Source organism: Cetorhinus maximus, chromosome 23 (genome assembly GCF_964194155.1).
Source record: "Cetorhinus maximus chromosome 23, sCetMax3.hap1.1, whole genome shotgun sequence".
Taxonomy (NCBI): Eukaryota; Metazoa; Chordata; class Chondrichthyes; order Lamniformes; family Cetorhinidae; genus Cetorhinus; species Cetorhinus maximus.
Window position 1 is genome coordinate 29,160,627 of NC_135901.1, and position 17,445 is coordinate 29,178,071.

General features: G+C 46.5%; 5 protein-coding genes across 10 annotated transcripts in view; 2 read left to right on the forward strand and 3 right to left on the reverse strand.

Moving 5' to 3' along the window:
- The window catches only part of LOC144697284 (uncharacterized), a 555,771-nt gene that overhangs the window by 531,639 nt on the left and 6,687 nt on the right, over positions 1 to 17,445 (reverse strand). The gene's annotated exons all lie outside the window — the stretch shown is intronic.
- Positions 1 to 17,445, forward strand: part of LOC144697128 (uncharacterized) — a 386,815-nt gene that overhangs the window by 348,896 nt on the left and 20,474 nt on the right. The gene's annotated exons all lie outside the window — the stretch shown is intronic.
- LOC144697251 (uncharacterized) overlaps positions 1 to 17,445 on the reverse strand; it is a 248,138-nt gene that overhangs the window by 189,518 nt on the left and 41,175 nt on the right. The window lies entirely within an intron of this gene.
- LOC144697178 (uncharacterized) overlaps positions 1 to 17,445 on the reverse strand; it is a 685,261-nt gene that overhangs the window by 177,761 nt on the left and 490,055 nt on the right. The gene's annotated exons all lie outside the window — the stretch shown is intronic.
- LOC144697082 (uncharacterized) overlaps positions 1 to 17,445 on the forward strand; it is a 303,267-nt gene that overhangs the window by 21,965 nt on the left and 263,857 nt on the right. The window lies entirely within an intron of this gene.

Consider the following 17,445-nt stretch of genomic DNA (forward strand, 5'->3'; position numbering starts at 1 on the left):
TGCTCTGAATGTGGGAAAGGATTCACTCAGTCACCCCACCTGTCGAGGCACCAGTGAATTCGCAAATGATTACAGGAGTTGGATTCTGCTGTTTTTGCTGCTGTTAATCACATCCAGGACTGAACCATAGATAAAAGCAAAAAACTGCGGATGCTGGAAATCCAAAACAAAAACAGAAATACCTGGAAAAACTCAGCAGGTCTGGTAGCATCTGTGGATAGGAGCACAGTTAACGTTTCGAGTCCGAATGACCCTTCAACAGAACAGGACTGAACCATGTTCATTCTGACAGTTGGTGAAGTGGGAGGGTTGGAGGGTTTCTTTCTGCTGGACTGGCCGGTCTCGCAACTTTGCTTCCAGCAGGCTGATGCTCTTTGAGCCTGGGAGTGCACATTTCCACTGAAATGATCCACAAAAGCCGATGAAGGACATTTATTTTATCCTGGATAGTAAAAGTGATTGTTCCTACCACGACAGGTAGATCTAAAATAAATACAGAAAGTGTTGGAAAAGCTCAGCGGGTCTGGCAGCATCTTTGGTGAGGGAAACAGAGTTAACGTTTTGAGTCCAATATGACTCTACCTCAGAACTTCAGAGAGGGAGAAATGTGATGGGTTTGAGAAAGGGGGGAGGGTCAGGTAGAACAAAAGGGAAAGTCAGGGATTGGTAAGACGGCAGGTGAGATTAAATAACGAAAATGTCATGGAACAAAAGACAAAGGGAGTGATAATGGTTGTAGTAAAAGAAACAAAGCATTGGTCCTGAGCAAGTGTTAATGGCAGAATAAAGGACAGCTCTGCCTGAAAGCAAAAACATGAAAACAAGATGCAGACTGGCACTTGGTAAAAAAGAATCAAAACAGAGAACAGAGTTGTTGGTCTGAAGTTGTTGAACTCAATGTTGAGTCCATAAGGCTGTAAAGTGCTCCATCGGAGGATGAGGTGCTGTTCGTCCAGCTTGTGTTGGGCTTCTCGGGAACATTGCAGCAGGCCAAGGACCAAAATGTGAGCATGAGAGCAAGGTGGTGAATTATAATGGTGAGCAACTGGAAGGTCAGGGTCATGCTAGTGGACTGAATGGAGGTGTTCCACAAAGAGGGCAGCGAACAGGGGACAGATGAATTAAAGAGAAACCATTTGGGTCCAGAACATTGTGCACATTCTTTTAGTCTGGTTGTCTTTGATCCTCAAGTAATTTTCTGTTTGTCTTTTAATCATGTTCTGTTTCATTACAAACTTTTATCAGTAAAAATATTTGATTTTTCTGGACTTTTCATGATTACATTTCTGCACTTTAGGGAAAGTGGGTGAGAGGGGTTGGCAGGCTCTTTAACAGAAAGAGCGTCAATAGTATCTTTCAAAAGAGTGGATACTTGAAGGGGAAGAATTTGCAGGGTTGTAGGGAAAGAGCAGAGCAGTTGGATGAATCAGAGAGTCCTTTCAAAGAGATGGCAGGGGCATGATGGGCGAATGGACTCCTGCAGCCTGTGAATCTGAGCTTCCTGCTTTTGTGCAGGTTAAAACGGACAGATTTCATTTCAGCCTCTTCCCTGTATCTGTATTTAAAGAGATGGATTTCTGTTCAGCTCTGAGTGACCGATATGACAATGTCTCCACTCCTCTGTATACTTAAACGTTGAACAAAGCCTTGCATGGCCAATTATAGTCAACAGCCTTCCTGTAATTCTCTCTGATGCAGCAATGGTCCCATTGTTCTGCTCCATGGAACATTGTATGAAAATGGTTAAATCCAATAAAATTAACCCAGTAACAACAATGATCAATGGTCTAAAGACAACAAGCCTCATTCGAGATGTAGTAATGCTGATTTAAGGATTAAAAGTGGGTTTCGAGAACCATCTTGGGTTTGCGAGTTGGACTCTAGCTGTGGAGGTACTGAGTGACTCCTGGGGCAGGATTGTGGGAAATCTCTGTTGGTTCAGAAACCTGAGGAAGATTCACACTTCTACCTGGGGTTGTCGACCAATTGAGGTGGGGAAAGTCATTCGTGTATTTCAAAATTATGCCTTTTTCTTTAAATGATCATTGATATTATTTGTTATTTCAGTGTCCTATCTTGCCTGATGGTTCAGTTTTTTCCACATTAAAGCATTTGAGAGGGTCAGTTTGAAATTTAGGGGTTCAATTTGGAACCGAGTAATTGGGCACCTGCAACCAATTTTAGTTCCATACCCCATTAACACTGAGAGAGAGCCTCAAGAAGGTGCAAGAAAGATTCACAAGGATGATACCAGAACTGAGAGTGTTTCAGTTACAGGATAGATCGAACAGGCTGGGAATATTTTCTCTGGAATTGAGAAGGCTGCGGGCTGACCTGATAGAGGACTTTAAGATTATGACAGGGGGAGATCGGGTTGATGTCATCAAGTCATCACTGTCAGTGCAGGATAGAAATTCAGAACTGAGAATTCTAGTTCTCATGAAACATGTTTCACCCTCTCAAACTATAACTGTCCCCCACATGCTCCCTCCTCCCTGTTGATTGTAACCCTAATTCATCCGATTATCCTCCTCCTGTTTTCCCCCCAATTCTCCTCCCCTGAAGGTGCTGACTCCCGGGTTCAGTTTCACACTCACCTCTTGCCCTCCCCAATGTGTCACCCAGGTGTCTGAATCTTTACACCTGAAGTTAACAAACTGTCCAACAGGAGATTCACTTTGCATTGATGGGCTGGGCTGGGCTGGGCTATGCTGTGGGAATGAGACAGTTGATCAGACTGTTTATGATAGGGGTCTTGGAGTTGGGGGCAGTGGGGGAGTTCAAGTGTCAGCCTTCAGTAACACAACAACTTGTATTTATACAGCACCTTTAACATAATATAACATCCCACAGTGTTTCACAGGATCATGGTGAAACAAAATTTTACAGAAGTTTTGATGAAAGTGTTCAAGAGCATGATTTTTAAAATTCATTCACAGGATATGGGCTTCGCTCGCTAGACCAGCATTTATTGCCCATCCCTAGTTGCCTTTGAGAAGGTGGTGGTAAGCTGCCTTCTTGAACCGCTGAAGTCCATGTGGTGTAGGTACACCCACAGTGCTGTTAGGAAGGGAGTTCCAATATTTTCACCCAGCGACAGTGAAGGAACTGTGATATATTTCCAAGTCAGGATGGTGAGTGACTTGGAGGGTAATTTCCAGGTGGTGGTGTTCCCATCTATCTGCTGCCCTTGTCCTTCTAGATGGTAGTGGTCGTGGGTTTGGAAGGTGCTGTCGAAGGAGCCTTGGTGAATTCCTGCAGTGCATCTTGTAGATGGTACACACTGCTGCTACTGTGTGTCGGTGGTAGAGGGAGTGAATGTTTGTGTATGGGGTGCCAATCAAGTGGGCTGCATTGTCCTGGACGGTGTCAAGCTTCTTGAGTGTTGTGGGAGTGTGCTCATCCAGGTGAGAGGGGAGTATTCCATCACACTCCTGACTTGTGCCTTGTAGATAGCAGACACACTTTGGGGAGTCAGGAGGTGAGTTACTTGTCGCAGGATTCCCAGCCTCTGACCTGCTCTTGTAGCCACAGTAGTTATGTAGCTGGTCCAGTTCAGTTTCTGGTCAATGGTAACCCCCCAGTATGTTGATAGTGGGGGTTTCAGTGATGGTAATGCCATTGAACGTCAAGATGCGATGGTTGGGATTCTCTCTTGTTGGAGATGGTCATTGCCTGACACTTGTGTGGCGCGAATGTTACTTGCCACTTGTCAGCCCAAGCCTGGATATTGTCCAGGTCTTGCTGCATTTGGACATGGACTGCTTCAGTATCCGAGGAGTCGCAAATGGTGCTGAACATTGTTCAATCATCAGCGAACATCCCCACTTCTGATCCTATGATTGAAGGAAGGTCATTGATGAAGCAGCTGAAGATGGTTGGGCTGAGGACACTACCCTGAGGAACTCCTGCAGTGATGTCCTGGAGCTGAGATGATTGACCTCCAACAACCATAACCATCTTCCTTTGCGTTAGGTATGACTCCAACCAGTGGAGAGTTTTCGTCCTGATTCCCATTGACTCCAGTTTTGCTAGGGCTCCTTGATGCCACACTCAGTCAAATGCTGCCTTGATGTCAAGGGCAGTCACGCTCACCTCACCTCGGGAGTTCAGATCTTCTGTCCATGTTTGAACCAAGGCTATGATGAGGTCAGCAGCTGAGTGGCCCTGGCGGAACCCAAACTGGGTGTCAGTGAGCAGGTTATTGCTAAGCAAGTGCTGCTTGATAGCACTGTTGATGACCCCTTCCATTTCTTTACTTCTACCATCTCGGATAGCAACAGACATATGGGAACAACATCAGTTGAGATTCCCCTCCGAGTGGCGCACCATCCTCACTTGGATCTCTATTGTTCAGGAGGAGAAGCGCGAGAGGAGCCGGCAGTTGAAGAGAAGCGCGAGAGGAGCCGGCAGTTGAAGAGAAGCGCGAGAGGAGCCGGCAGATGAAGAGAAGCGAGAGGAGCCGGCAGCTGAAGAGAAGCGCGAGAGTTGAAGGGAAGCACGAGAAGACGCAGGCAGTTGAAGAGAAGCGCGAGAGGAGCCGGCAGTTGAAGGGAAGCGCGAGAGACCCCGGCAGTTGAAGAGAAGCGCGAGAGGAGCCGGCAGTTGAAGAGAAGCGCGAGAGGAGCCGGCAGTTGAAGAGAAGCGCGAGAGGAGCCGGGAGTTGAAGAGAAGCGCGAGAGGAGCCGGCGGTTGAAGAGAAGCCGGCGGTTGAAGAGAAGCGCGAGAGGAGTCGGCAGTTGAAGGGAAGCGCGAAAGACGCCGGCAGTTGAAGGGAAGCGCGAGAGGAGTCGGGAGTTGAAGAGAAGCGCGAGAGGAGCCGGGAGTTGAAGAGTCACCAGCTGCAGATCCTGGAAGCCCGGGTTTTGGAGTTGAAGCGGCGGCTGGGAAGACTGGAGCATCCGCAAGGTGGAGAGTATCATGGATAGAAGGTATAGAGAGGGGAATGGCCTCTCAGGGGTAAGCAGCAACAGGCAAATTCGTTACATCACGGTTGGCTCTGCTGCACAGGAGAGGAGTAAAAAGTGTGGGAATGCAAGTTATAGGGGATTTAATTGTAAGGGGAATAGATAGGCGTTTCTGTGGCCGCAAATGAAACTCCAGGATGGTATGTTGCCTCCCTGGTGCAAGGGTCAAGGATGTCTCAGAGCGGCTACAGGACATTCTGAATGGGGAGGGTGAACAGCCAGTGGTCGTGGTACACATTGCTACAAACGACAGAGGTAAAATTCTAGAGTCCATTATAAAAGATGTAGTAGCTGCGCATGTGGAAAACAGTGGCAGAATCGGACAGAGTCAGCATGGATTTATGAAAGGGAAATCATGCTTGACAAATCTACTGGAATTTTTCGAGGGTGTAACCAGTAGAGTTGATGATGGGGAGCCAGTGGATGTGGTTTATTTGGACTTTCAGAAGGCTTTCGACAAAGTCCTACATAAGAGATTGGCATGTAAAATTAAAGGGGGTGCTATATTGAAATGGATAGCAAACTGGTTAGCAGACAGGAAACAAAGAGTAGGAATAAATGGGTCTTTTTCCGAATGGCAGGCAGTGACTAGTGGGGTACTGCAGGGATCAGTGCTGGGACCCCAGTTATTCACAATATATATTAATGATTTAGATGAGGGAATTAAAAGTAATGTCTGCAAATTTGCAGATGACCCAAAGCTGGGTGGGAAGGTGAGCTGTGAGGAGGATGCAGAGATGCTTCAGTGTGATTTGAACAAGCTGAGTGAGTGGACAAATGCATTGCAGATGCAGTATAATGTGGATAAATGTGAGGTTATCCATTTTGGTAGCAAAAATAGGAAGGCAGATGATTATCTGAATGGCTATAAATTGAGAGAGGGGAATGTGCAACGAGACCTGGGTGTCCTTGTACACCAGTCGCTGAAGGTAAGCATGCAGGTGCAGCAGGCGGTCAAGAAGGCAAATGGTATGTTGGCCTTCATAGCCAGAGGATTCGAGTACAGGAGCAGGGATGTCTTGCTGCAATTTTATAGGACCTGGGTGAGACCACACCTGGAATATGGTATGCAGTTTTGGTCTCCTTATCTGACGAGGGATGTACTTGCTATAGAGGGAGTGCAGCAAAGGTTTACCCGACTGATTCCTGGGATGGCGGGACTGACATATGAGGAGAGATTGAGTCGATTAGGATTATATTCGCTGGAGTTCAGAAGAATGAGGGGGGATCTTATAGAAACCTATAAAATTCTAACAGGACGAGACAGGGTAGATGCAGGAAGGATGTTCCCGATGGTGGGGGAGTCCAGAACCAGGGGTCACAGTCTGAGGATATGAGGTGGACCATTTAGGACTGAGATGAGGAGAAATTTCTTCACCCAGAGTGGTGAGCCTGTGGAATTTGTTACCACAGAAAGTAGTTGAGACCAAAACATTCTATGTTGTCAAGAAGGAGTTAGATGTAGCTCTTGGGGAGAAAGGGATCAAGGGATATAGGGAGAAAGTGGGAGCAGGCTATTGAGTTGGATGATCAGCCATGATCATAATGAATGGTGGAGCGGGCTCGAGGCGCCGAATGGCCTACTCCTGCTCCTAGTTTCTGTGTAAAAAAAGGGGTGAGGTCCTAAAAGCAGAATATAGTGAGTTAGGAAGTAAGTTGAAAAGTAGGACCTCAAAGGTAGTGATCTCAGGATTACTACCAGTGCTACGTGCTAGTCAGAGTAGAAATAGCAGTATATATCGGATGGATATGTGACTGAAGAGATGGTGCGAGGGGGAGGGTTTCAGATTCATGGGACATTGGGACCGGTTCTGGGCAAGGTGTGACCAGTACAAACTGGCCGGGTTACACCTGGGCAGGACCGGGATTGATGTCCTAGGGGGAACGTTTGCCAGAGTGGCTTGGGAGGGTTTAAGCTAAAATAGCAGGGGGAGGGAACCTATGCAATGGGTCAGAGGAAGGGAAATCAAGGACATGAACAAAAGACAGAAAGGGGAATTAGAAAAGTGATAGGCAGAGAAATCGAGGGCAAGAATCAAACAGTGCCTCAGTGAAAAATATTGGGAATGGGACAAGTAATGTTAAAAAGACAAGCCTTAAGGCTTTGTGCCTTAACGCATGGAGCATTCGCAATAAAGTGGATGAATTAAATGCGCAAATAGTTGTAAACAGGTATGATATAGTCGGGATTACGGAGACATGGCTGCGGGGTGACTAGGGATGGGAACTGAACATCCAGGGGTATTCAGTATTTAGGAAGGACAGACTAAAAAGAAAAGGCAGTGGAGTTGCATTGCTGGTTACAGAGAAAATTAACGAATAGTGAGGAAAGATGTTAGCTCCAACGATGTGGAATCTGTATGGGTAGAGCTGAGAAACACTAAGGGGTAAAAACCGTTAGTGGGAGTTGTATATAAACCCCCAAATTATAGTGGTGATGTTGGGAATGGCATTAAACAGGAAATTAGTGATGCATGCAATAAAGGAACATCTGTAATTATGAGTGGCTTTAATCTGCATATAGATTGGGCAAATCAAATTAGTAACAACATCACAGAGGAAGAATTCCTGGAGTGTATATGGGATGGTTTTCTGGGCCAATACGTTGAGGAACCAACGGGAGAACAGGTCATCCTAGACTGAGTATTTTCTAATGAGAAAGGAATAATTGGCAATCGAGGTGTGCGAGTCTCCTTGGGGATGAGCGACCATAATATGATAGAATTCTTCATCAAGATGGAGAGTGACGTAGTTGATTCTGAGACTAGGGTCCTGAATCTTAATAAAGGAAACTACGATGGTATGAGGCGCGAGTTGGCTATGATGGATTGGAAATCATTACTTAAAGGGATGAGGTCAGTCAGTCTCATACTCTCACCTCTGAGTCTGAAGGTTCTGCGTTCAAGTCCCCACTCCAGAGACTCGAGTCCCGCTTAATCCAGGGCTGGCACTCTTTCAGTCTTCAACTGCCAGATTTCTAAACTCTTGAATTCCCTCCCTTAACCCCTCCACTTCTCTCGCCTTCTTTTCGACTCTACTTAAAACCTACCTTTTCTTCTCTCACATCAAGGTCTCGATAAACTGTGTCCCCAAAACAAAGCTGATTTATTTGACATTTACCAGAATATTAATCTCCAGCCTAGTTACAGGGGTTATTAAAATCAACAGAAACAAACCCCAACTGTCAGAATGAACATGGTTCAGTTATGAATGTGATTAGCAGCAGCAATAACAGCAGAATCCAGCCCCTGGAGTGAACAATGGACTCACTGGTGTGTCAGGAGCTGGGATGAGCGAGTGGATCTGTCCCACATTCGGAAAATTTAATCAGCCTCTCGCCAGTCTGAACCCACTGCTGGGCCAGCAGGCTGGATGATTGAGTGACTCCATTCACACACGGAGCAGGTGAACAGCCTCTCCCTGGTGTGAGCTCACACATATGTAATCGAGCTGGATGAGGAAGTGAATCCCTTTCCTTTAATCTGACCCATATTGTCATGACCTGCACCATGGGTAGGACAAGGAGGCAGATCCAGAATCCACCCCAGCCTGAATGTGGTCGAGCCCCGTGCTCTTGGCACCAATCTGGTCCGCACCCAACATCCAAGCAAATGAGCGGACCAGCCTCCGTCCCCCACAAGGGATGTGAGTTGCTACAGCAACATACACAGTTACACACTTCGGATAGCTTTGTTCAGAGCTCCAATTTCTTTCAAACATGTGGCTGAGCAGAAATCTCTCCCGCTCTTACAGCCTGCCATTGGTGTGTTTTGGAAGTTTTTACAAATTGATGCTAAACCTATTTGGCTGCATCGTGAAGACACTTTCCTTGGCCTTCAAGTCCTGGACTTGGACTTGAACCGGGAGCTTCAGACTCAGAGGAAGGGACACTAACCACTGCTCCACAAGACCTCCCCTGGCACCCATTGCCCTCCCCAATATGTCACCCAGCTGTCTATATCTTTACAGGAAGAGAGTCATATTCTACTCTAAACATTAACTCCGTTCCTCTCTTCACAGATGATTCCAGACCTGTTGAGTGTCTCCAGCACTTTCTGTTTCCATTTCAGTCGAAGTGTTTACACTCGAAACCCCTGTTTTGCTAAGGGGGCGTCACAATCACATGCAGAGACTACCCGCATGTACTTTGTTTCCGTGCGGGGTCACTGCGCCCCCCACCCCAACTTTCCATCCCAGTCCCAGGAGTTTGGAGACTCGGCTCCGGCTGAGTAATGGCGGCCGCAGCTCCCACAATCCGCCGCGCTGAGGAAGCCGCTCTATCCGCCGGGCGGGCGGCCCGGGGCTGCGCATGTCCGAATTGAGGGTAAGTTGCGCATGTGCGGGGCAGAGCCCGCCCCTTCCCTTCATGCTGAGGGCTCCACGAATGGGAAAAGTTGGTGGACCGAGCGGACTCCGGCCCTCCAGCCAATCAGAGCGCAGGCTTAGTCTGAATGAAGATTGAGCTTCACACAGACTAAATCTTCTTCCTGTGTCCAACATCTGTGATTGAAACACTTTCTTTTCTTCCCCTTTCCATTTCTTTTCTCATTCTGGGGCAAATTGTTGACTTGCAGGAACTGAAGGGAAAGGAAGTGAATCCAGCGAGGGTGCAGACTCTGGAAAGATTGGCCCAGGTCTCTCTCTTTCTCTCTTAAAGACATTGACATCCTTTGCTCCCTCAGCTTGACACATTTATTTGTCTGGCTAAAAGGATGGTCTCTTTCCTCATGTTCAAAATGAAAGGGGTGGTTTCCCCAGGAGATGGCTGACATTTAAGGGGAGAGTAAATTAATATAGGACATGTCTAAGATAAAAGCAAAATACTGCAGATGCCGGAAATCTGAAACAAAAACAGAAAATGATGGAAAAGCTCAGCAGGTCTAAGAGCCTCTGAGGACAGAAAAAAAACAGAGTAAACGTCTTGAGTCCTTTTGACTCTTTCGATATTGTCTAATGTCATATGGTACATATTAGATATATTATTTATGGTTCTGTAATGAGATACATTTTATTATTTCTAGTCTTGTAATATAGTACTGTAACTAGGTTATATATTTTCAGTCATAGAGTCATTATGGCACAGGAGGAGTCCATCCGGCAACTGAATCTATGCCGACTCTCTGTAGAGCAATCCAGTCAGTCCCATTCCCCCTTTATTTCCCTGATCCCCTGCTTATTTCCTTCTAGTTTATTTCCTTCAAGAGTCCATCCAGTTTGATTTTGGAATCATTGATTGTCACTGCTTCCACCATCCTCGTAGGCCGCGAATTCGAGGTCATGACCGCCTGCTCTCTCACATCGACCCTGTGTCTTAACCAAGTGATACTGTCCCAATGATGATGCAGGAAGATTTTCAGATCTTTGTGTCCATGGGAACAAGCAATCAGCATTGATCTGTCGATCAGCATGAATCAGCACCTTCAGGAGAATTGGGAGGGTGTACATTAGGTACAGCAGAGTGAGAATGGAGGGAGTGTGTGTGGGATGGAGATTTACAGCTTTTTGGGGAACAATAGGGGAAAGAATGTTGCACAGAAACTGAAATTGCTTTTCTGAATTTCGATCCTGTACTGACAGTGATGACTTTTGTAATCTCCTTTTAAAGTGGATAAGAAGAGTATTTTCAGAGAGAAGGTTCACACAAAACATCACGTTAAGATCTGAAGAGTCACTCAATTCATGGGAACCAAACATCATCAACCTTTGAATCAAGAAGGAGAAATGTTTGACTGTTCTGTCCGCTTTGAAAGGTCTTAAACATCAGTGTGACTGGATAAGCACCGAGACGCCGCACATCCCAGTTGCAGTGTTCCAGTGCACTGACTGTGGAAGGAGCTTTAACCAGTCACACAGTCTGAAAAAACATCACCATTCACAGCGGGAAGAGACTGTACACGTGTCCTGTGTGTGAACGACGCTACAACAGATTGTCAAACCTGGAAAGACACAAGAACAGCCGCACCATGGAGAAACCATGGAAATGAAGGGACTGTGGGAAGGGATTCAAGTACCCATCCAAGCTGAAAACTCATCAATGCAGTCATACCCGGGAGAGGCCATTCATTTGCTCTGAGTGTGGGAAAGGATTCAGTGATTCATCTGCCCTGCGGAGGCACTGGCAAGTTCACTCTGGGTAGCGGCCATTCATCTGCTCTGCGTGTGGGAAGGGATTCACTCAGTTAGCCATCCTGCTGACACACCAGTGAGTTCACACCGGGGAGAGGCCGTTCACCTGCTCTGAGTGTGGGAAGGGGTTCAGAGATTCATCCCACCTGCTGACACACTAGCGAGTTCACACCGGGAAAAGACCTTTCACCTGCTCCGAGTGTGCAATGGGATTCAAGCAGTTTTCCCACCTCCAACGACATCATGTCACTCACACGAATGAGAGACCGTTTAAATGCTCAGACTGTGGAAATGGCTTCAAAAGCTCTAGGGAACTGGAGAGCCACCAGCGCATTCACACTGAGGAGAGACCTTTCCTCTGCTCTGACTGTTCAAAGGGATTCAGTGATTCATCTGGCCTGCTAAGACACCAGCGAGTTCACACCGAGGAGAGGACGTTCACCTGTTCTGAGTGTGGGAAGGGATTTAATCAGTTATCCAACCTGCTGAGACACCAGCGAGTTCACAAGTGATTCCAGGGGTTGGATTCTGCTGTTATTGCTGCAGTTAATCACATCCAGGACTGAACCATGTTCATTCTGACACTTGGTGAAGTGGGATTTTCGAAGGGTTTCTTTCTGCTGGACTGGCCGGCCTCACAAATTTGCTTCCAGTGGGCTGATGCTTTTTGAGCCTGGGAGTGCACATTTCCACAGAAATGATCTACAAAACCTGATGAAGGACATTTATTTTATCCTGGAGAGTAAATTATGTTTTTCCTACCACTACAGGTAGATCTAAAATAAATACCTTTGTCTCTGTTCCATTGAGTCTACAGCACAGGGCCATGCCAGTCGGCTCAGTTGGCCTCTGTCAGTATTTATGCTCCTCATGAGCCTCCACCCTGCCCACGTCATCTCCCCCCACATCAGCATATCCTTCTATTCCTTTCTCCCTCATGTATGTATATAGCTTCCCCTTAAATGTATTCATGCTATTCACCTCAACCACTCGCTGTGGTAGTGAGTTTCACATTCTCACGACTCGCTGGGTAAAGAGGTTTCTCATGAAATCCCTATTGGATTATTGAACCCCTTCATCATCTTAAAGACTTCCATCAGGTCACCCTTCAGTCTTCTCTTTTCTAGAGAAAAGCAGCCCCAGCGTTTCCTGAGGATTAAATGCTCTCAGTTCTGCTATTATTCTTGTGAATCTTTGTTGCCCCTTCTCCGTTGCCTCTATTTCCTTTTTCTAAATGGAGATCACATATGTTGACAGTACTCCCAGTGTAGTCTAACCATGGTTCGAATCCATTGCTTTTCAATTCTATCCCTCTAGAATGGAACCCTAAATCTGGGCCCCACACTTTAGGAAAGATGTGAAGTTCTTTGATAGGGTGCAGAGGAGATTGACGAGAATGGTCATTCGAGTAGAGAAGGAGTCCATTTAGCCCATCGTGTCAATGCCGGCTCACTGCAGAGCAAAATAGTCAATCCCATTTCCTTGTTCTATCCTTTTGCCCTGAAAATGTATTTCCCACAACTGCCCATCCAGTTTCCTTTTGAAACCGTTCACTGTCTCTGCTTCCACCCACCTCTCCGACAACGAGATCCAGGTCATCACCACTCACTGTGTAAAAACATTCCTCCTAATTTCCCCCCCATATCTTTTCATTTTCATTCTTTCTTGGGATGTGAATCTCACTGGCTGGGCCAGCACTTGTTGCCCCTCCCTAATTGCCCCTTGAGAAGGCGGTGTTGAGCTGCCTTCTTGAACGGCTGCCGTCCATGTGGTGTGGGTACAGCGACAGTGCAGTTAGGGAGGGAGTTCCAGGATTTGACCCAGTGACAGTGCAGGAACAGTGATGTAGATATATCTCCTGTACATAATCTTAAATCCGTGTCCCCCTCATCCTTGTACCATCAGCCGATGGGAACAGCTTTTCTTTGTCCACCTTATCTAAACCTGTCATAATCTTGTACACCTCTATCAAATCTCCCCTCAACCTCCTTTGCTCCAAGAAGAACAACCCCAGCTTCTCCAACCTAACCTTGTGGTTAAAATCCCTCATCCCTGGAACCATTCTGGTAAATCTCCTCTCCACCCTCTCAGGGACCCTCACATCCTTCCTAAAGTGTGGTGACCAAAACTGGTCTCAATACTCTAATTGTGGCCTAACCAGAGCTTTATAAAAGTTCAGCAAAACTTCCCTGCTTTTGTTCTCAACCCCTCTATTTCTGAAGCCCAAGATCCCACGTGCTTGCTAATTCCTCTCTCATTCTGTCCTGCCACCTTCAATGATCTCTGCACATGAACCCCCAGGTCCCTCTGCCCCTGCTCACTCTTTAGAACTGTGCCATTAAGTGTATGTTTCCTCTCCCTATCCCCTCTGCCAAATCACAACATCTGCCACTTCAGAGAAAGTTGAGGGGAGATTTAAGTGTTAAACTAAACATACAGAGAAGAGGAGGCACTGCTTTCTTTAATATGTCACCCACAATTGAAGATGATTCCCTCCCTTTCAATGCACACGAGGCCCATAGAGCACAGAAGGAAGCCATTCAGCCCATTGTACTCCTGCAGGCTCTTTGAAAGAGCTGTCCTATTAATCACATCGCCCTGCAATTTTCTTTTCCTTTCAAGAATCTGTCCCATTCCCTTCTGAAAGATACAGTTGAATTTGCTTCCAGCATGTTTTCAGGCAGTGAATTCCAAATCACAACAACTCGCTGTGATTTTTAAAACAAAAAAATCCTCTGCTTGGATGTGGTGTGTTTGAATTTTCAAAAAGCGTTTGGAAAGGTGTCAAACAGGAGGTTTATACACAAAATGAGCTCTCAATCTCTGTGAATGATTTCGATGAGGGACCGAGTGTAATATCTCCAAGTTTGCTGACAATTAAACAAGGACTTGCATTTCTATAGCGCCTTTCACGACCACAGGACGTCCCAAAGCGCTTTACAGCCAATTAAGTACTTTTGAGGTGTAGTCACTGTTGTAATGTAGGAAACGCAGCAGCCAATTTACACACAGTAAGATCCCACAAACAGCAATGTGATCATGAGCAGATGATCTGTTTTTAGTGATGTCGATTGAGGGATGGATATTGACCAGAACATGACCAGAACTCCCCTACTCTTCTTCGAAATAGTGGCTGTGGGATCTTTTACATCCACCTGAGAGGGCAGATGGGGCTGGCAGTTTAACATCTCAGTCGAGAGAAGGTTGCACTGACAGTGCAGCACTCCCTCAGTGCTGGCACTGGGAATGTGGGCTTTGATTTTTGTCCTCAGGTCCCAGGTATAGGATTTAAACCCACAGCCTCCTGACCCAGAGATGAGAGTATTATCCACTGAGCCACGGCTGACACTATAGACAATACAAAGTTAGAAACGGAAAGTTACCCTTTGCCTCCAGCATCTAAATCTAATAATAACAACCCCAGTATAAATAACAAGTGTTTGAGTGACAAATGTTGAAGTGTTGATTTAGAGCCACAAGTTTCAACTTCCCATTTGAGCTTCCAGCACCTTTCTGTCTCTCTATTGCTCATGTCAATGACAGCCAGGTGATGGAGCTGAGGGCTGAATTTAGCTGAGAATAACGGGGCCTGCGCCCCAGTTGGGAAACTGCCATGGGCGTTGCACTGATAGAGAGACAGGAAGGTGCTAAGGACTGACTGGTAAATGGGCCTCTAACCAATCAGGGCACAGGAGGGGGTGACCGGGGCTGATGGTGACCCAACCCCCGGGGTTCAGTGGCCCTGTGTCCAAAGCGGGGAGTCACGGGAACAGGGTACGGAGGAGCCGAAGAGGGTCCATTTGGGTCCAGAACATTGTGCCCATTCTTTTCCACTGGTTGTCTTAGATCCTCAAGTCATTTCCTGTTTATTAACCACATTCTGTTTCATTAATAAACTTTTATCAGTAAAAATATTTGATTTTTCTGGACTTTTCATGATTAGATTTATTCACTTTAGGGAAACTGGGTGATGGCGTTGTCAGGCTCTTTAACAGAAAGTGAGTCTCTCTAAGATAATTGGCAAAAGAGCCAGAGGGGGAGATGAGATTTTATTTTTGACACAGCGATGTTAGAAAATGGGGTTCAGGGAGTCAATTAACCCTTTATCCCATTTTCTCAAACTCTGAAATGATTCACAGTGATAACCCTTATTGGTGACAGTGGTTAGATTTTATTCAGTATAAATAAGACCTGACACATGCTCATGCCTGAGCACTAGTATCAAAGTGCAGCAGCATTACCATTACACTCTGGGTAGATGCACCATCTCCACGTAAATGTTCCCTGGTCTGCCCCAGATGCCATGGCACCAGTCAATGCAATATGTAAAACCTCTACAAATCTCTGTGCTCGGGGAATCCCTTTTGATACTTTTTTACATCACAAAGTCTATGGAGACTGATTTAACCCAATCATTGCTGCGCTAACATTTGAATGGACCAATTACAAAACCTGTCATTTAACCATCCGTACCCGCCCAAGCCACGTCAAACTCTCAAACAATTGGCTTCCCACGCTCCGTCCCCGGTCCAGGGAGTTAGCATTCCAAACTACAATTTCCCTTCCTGTCACCTGTCTAGCATCCTCACCCAGAGAATGATCATAACAGGAATAAAAACAGGAGGAAGTGCAACAATCAAATTAAAAATAAATGCACAGCCAGTCATAGTTTTTATTTAGTGTTTACTAATTAGCAAGAAAACCCAAAGTAGGGGGTCCCCCAGGATTCTTACAGTCCACACCTTTAGGGGGAGGAGAACTCTCTCTCCGACCCCTCACTCAATTTCACTCCGTTATTTTCCAGTTCTGTTCTGGCCCCACCTGGAGTAACATACTCGATCTTTTCTTCTCCTCAAGGAGCGCTGTGAGTTCTAGGCTACTCGTGTGCTTGCACAGGAATAGGAGAGTGAGCACATCCTGAGTGGGGCTCAGCTAGAGTGGGTATTCGGAATTTGGTGCAAAGCGGGAATTGAACTGGTAAGTCTTTCTCTTTAATTTTTGTAAGTTCAGTAGTCTAGTTAAAAGGTTGGTAAGGTAGCTGACTCAGCTGATTGTGCGGCAGTTAACTGTCAATCACCTGAAGCCTGATTAGGGCCTAAATAGGGGTTAATTACTATTTGAAGCTTAACTAGTGGTGAGTCAAGTCAGCTCTATTTAAGAAAGGGACTATCTAGAAGCACGCGACAGTGTGCTTGCACAGGAACAGGAGAGTGAGCACATCCTAAGTGGGGCACAGCGAGAGTGGGTATTCAGAATTTGGTGCAAAGCGGGAATTCGGTGCATAGGGAACAAAGTGTTCTTTGCATTTTTTCCTTGCTATCCAACTTCTTAAATCTTCAGAGCGTGCTGCAGCAGGAGAGGCTACAAGGGAAAGGAACCACTGGTAAGTAGTGGGTAAAGTATTTACTACTTTAATCACTTATAGTTTAAGGTCTTTTTGTGGTTTACAGTTTGTATACTCTACAGTAACGAGGATCAGGAAAGAAGGGTTCTAGAGAAATTGACTTAAAAGGTTTACTTTAAAGGGATAAGTAATGGCAGGAGCACTCAAAGCCGTGGTGTGCTCCTCATGCACCATGTGGGAAGCCGGGGACATTTCCAGTGCCCAGGACAAGCATGTGTGCAGGAAGTGTGCCCAGCTGCAGCTCCTGGAAGCTCGGGTTTCAGAGCTGGAATGGCGGCTGGGGACACTGTAGAGCATCCGCGAGTCTGAGAACATCGTGGATAGCACGTTTAGAGAGGTGGGTAACACCGCAGATGAAGGGACTTGAGGAAGGAAGGCAATGGGTGACCATCAGGCAGTCCAAGGGAAACAGGCAGGTAGTTCAGGAGTCCCCTGGGGTTCCGCTCACAAATCGGGATTCCATTTTGGGGGCTGGTTCCTCCAGGGAGTGTGGATAGAGCCAAGCTTCTGGCACCATAAGCAGCCTGCCTGTACAGGAGGGGAGGAAGGGAGGAAGAGCAATAGTAATAGGGGATTCTATAGTCAGTCGAACAGATAGGCGCTACTGTGGCCGTCAACGTGACTCCAGGATGGTATGTTGCCTCCCTGGTGCCAGGGTCCGGGATGTCACTGAACGGCTGCAGGGCATCCTGAAGAAGGAGGGTGATAAGGCAGAGGTCATGCAACATGTTGGTACCAATGACATGGGTAGAAAGAGGGATGAGGCCTTGCATCAAGAATTCAGGGAGTTAGGCAGTAGACTAAAAAGCAAGACCTCTTGGGTTGTAATCTCTAGATTACTCCCAGTGCCACGTGCTAGTGAGCTCAGAAATAGGAGAATAGCACAGATGAATACGTGGCTTAAGATTTGGTGCAGGAGGGAGGGTTTTAGATTCCTGGATCACTGGG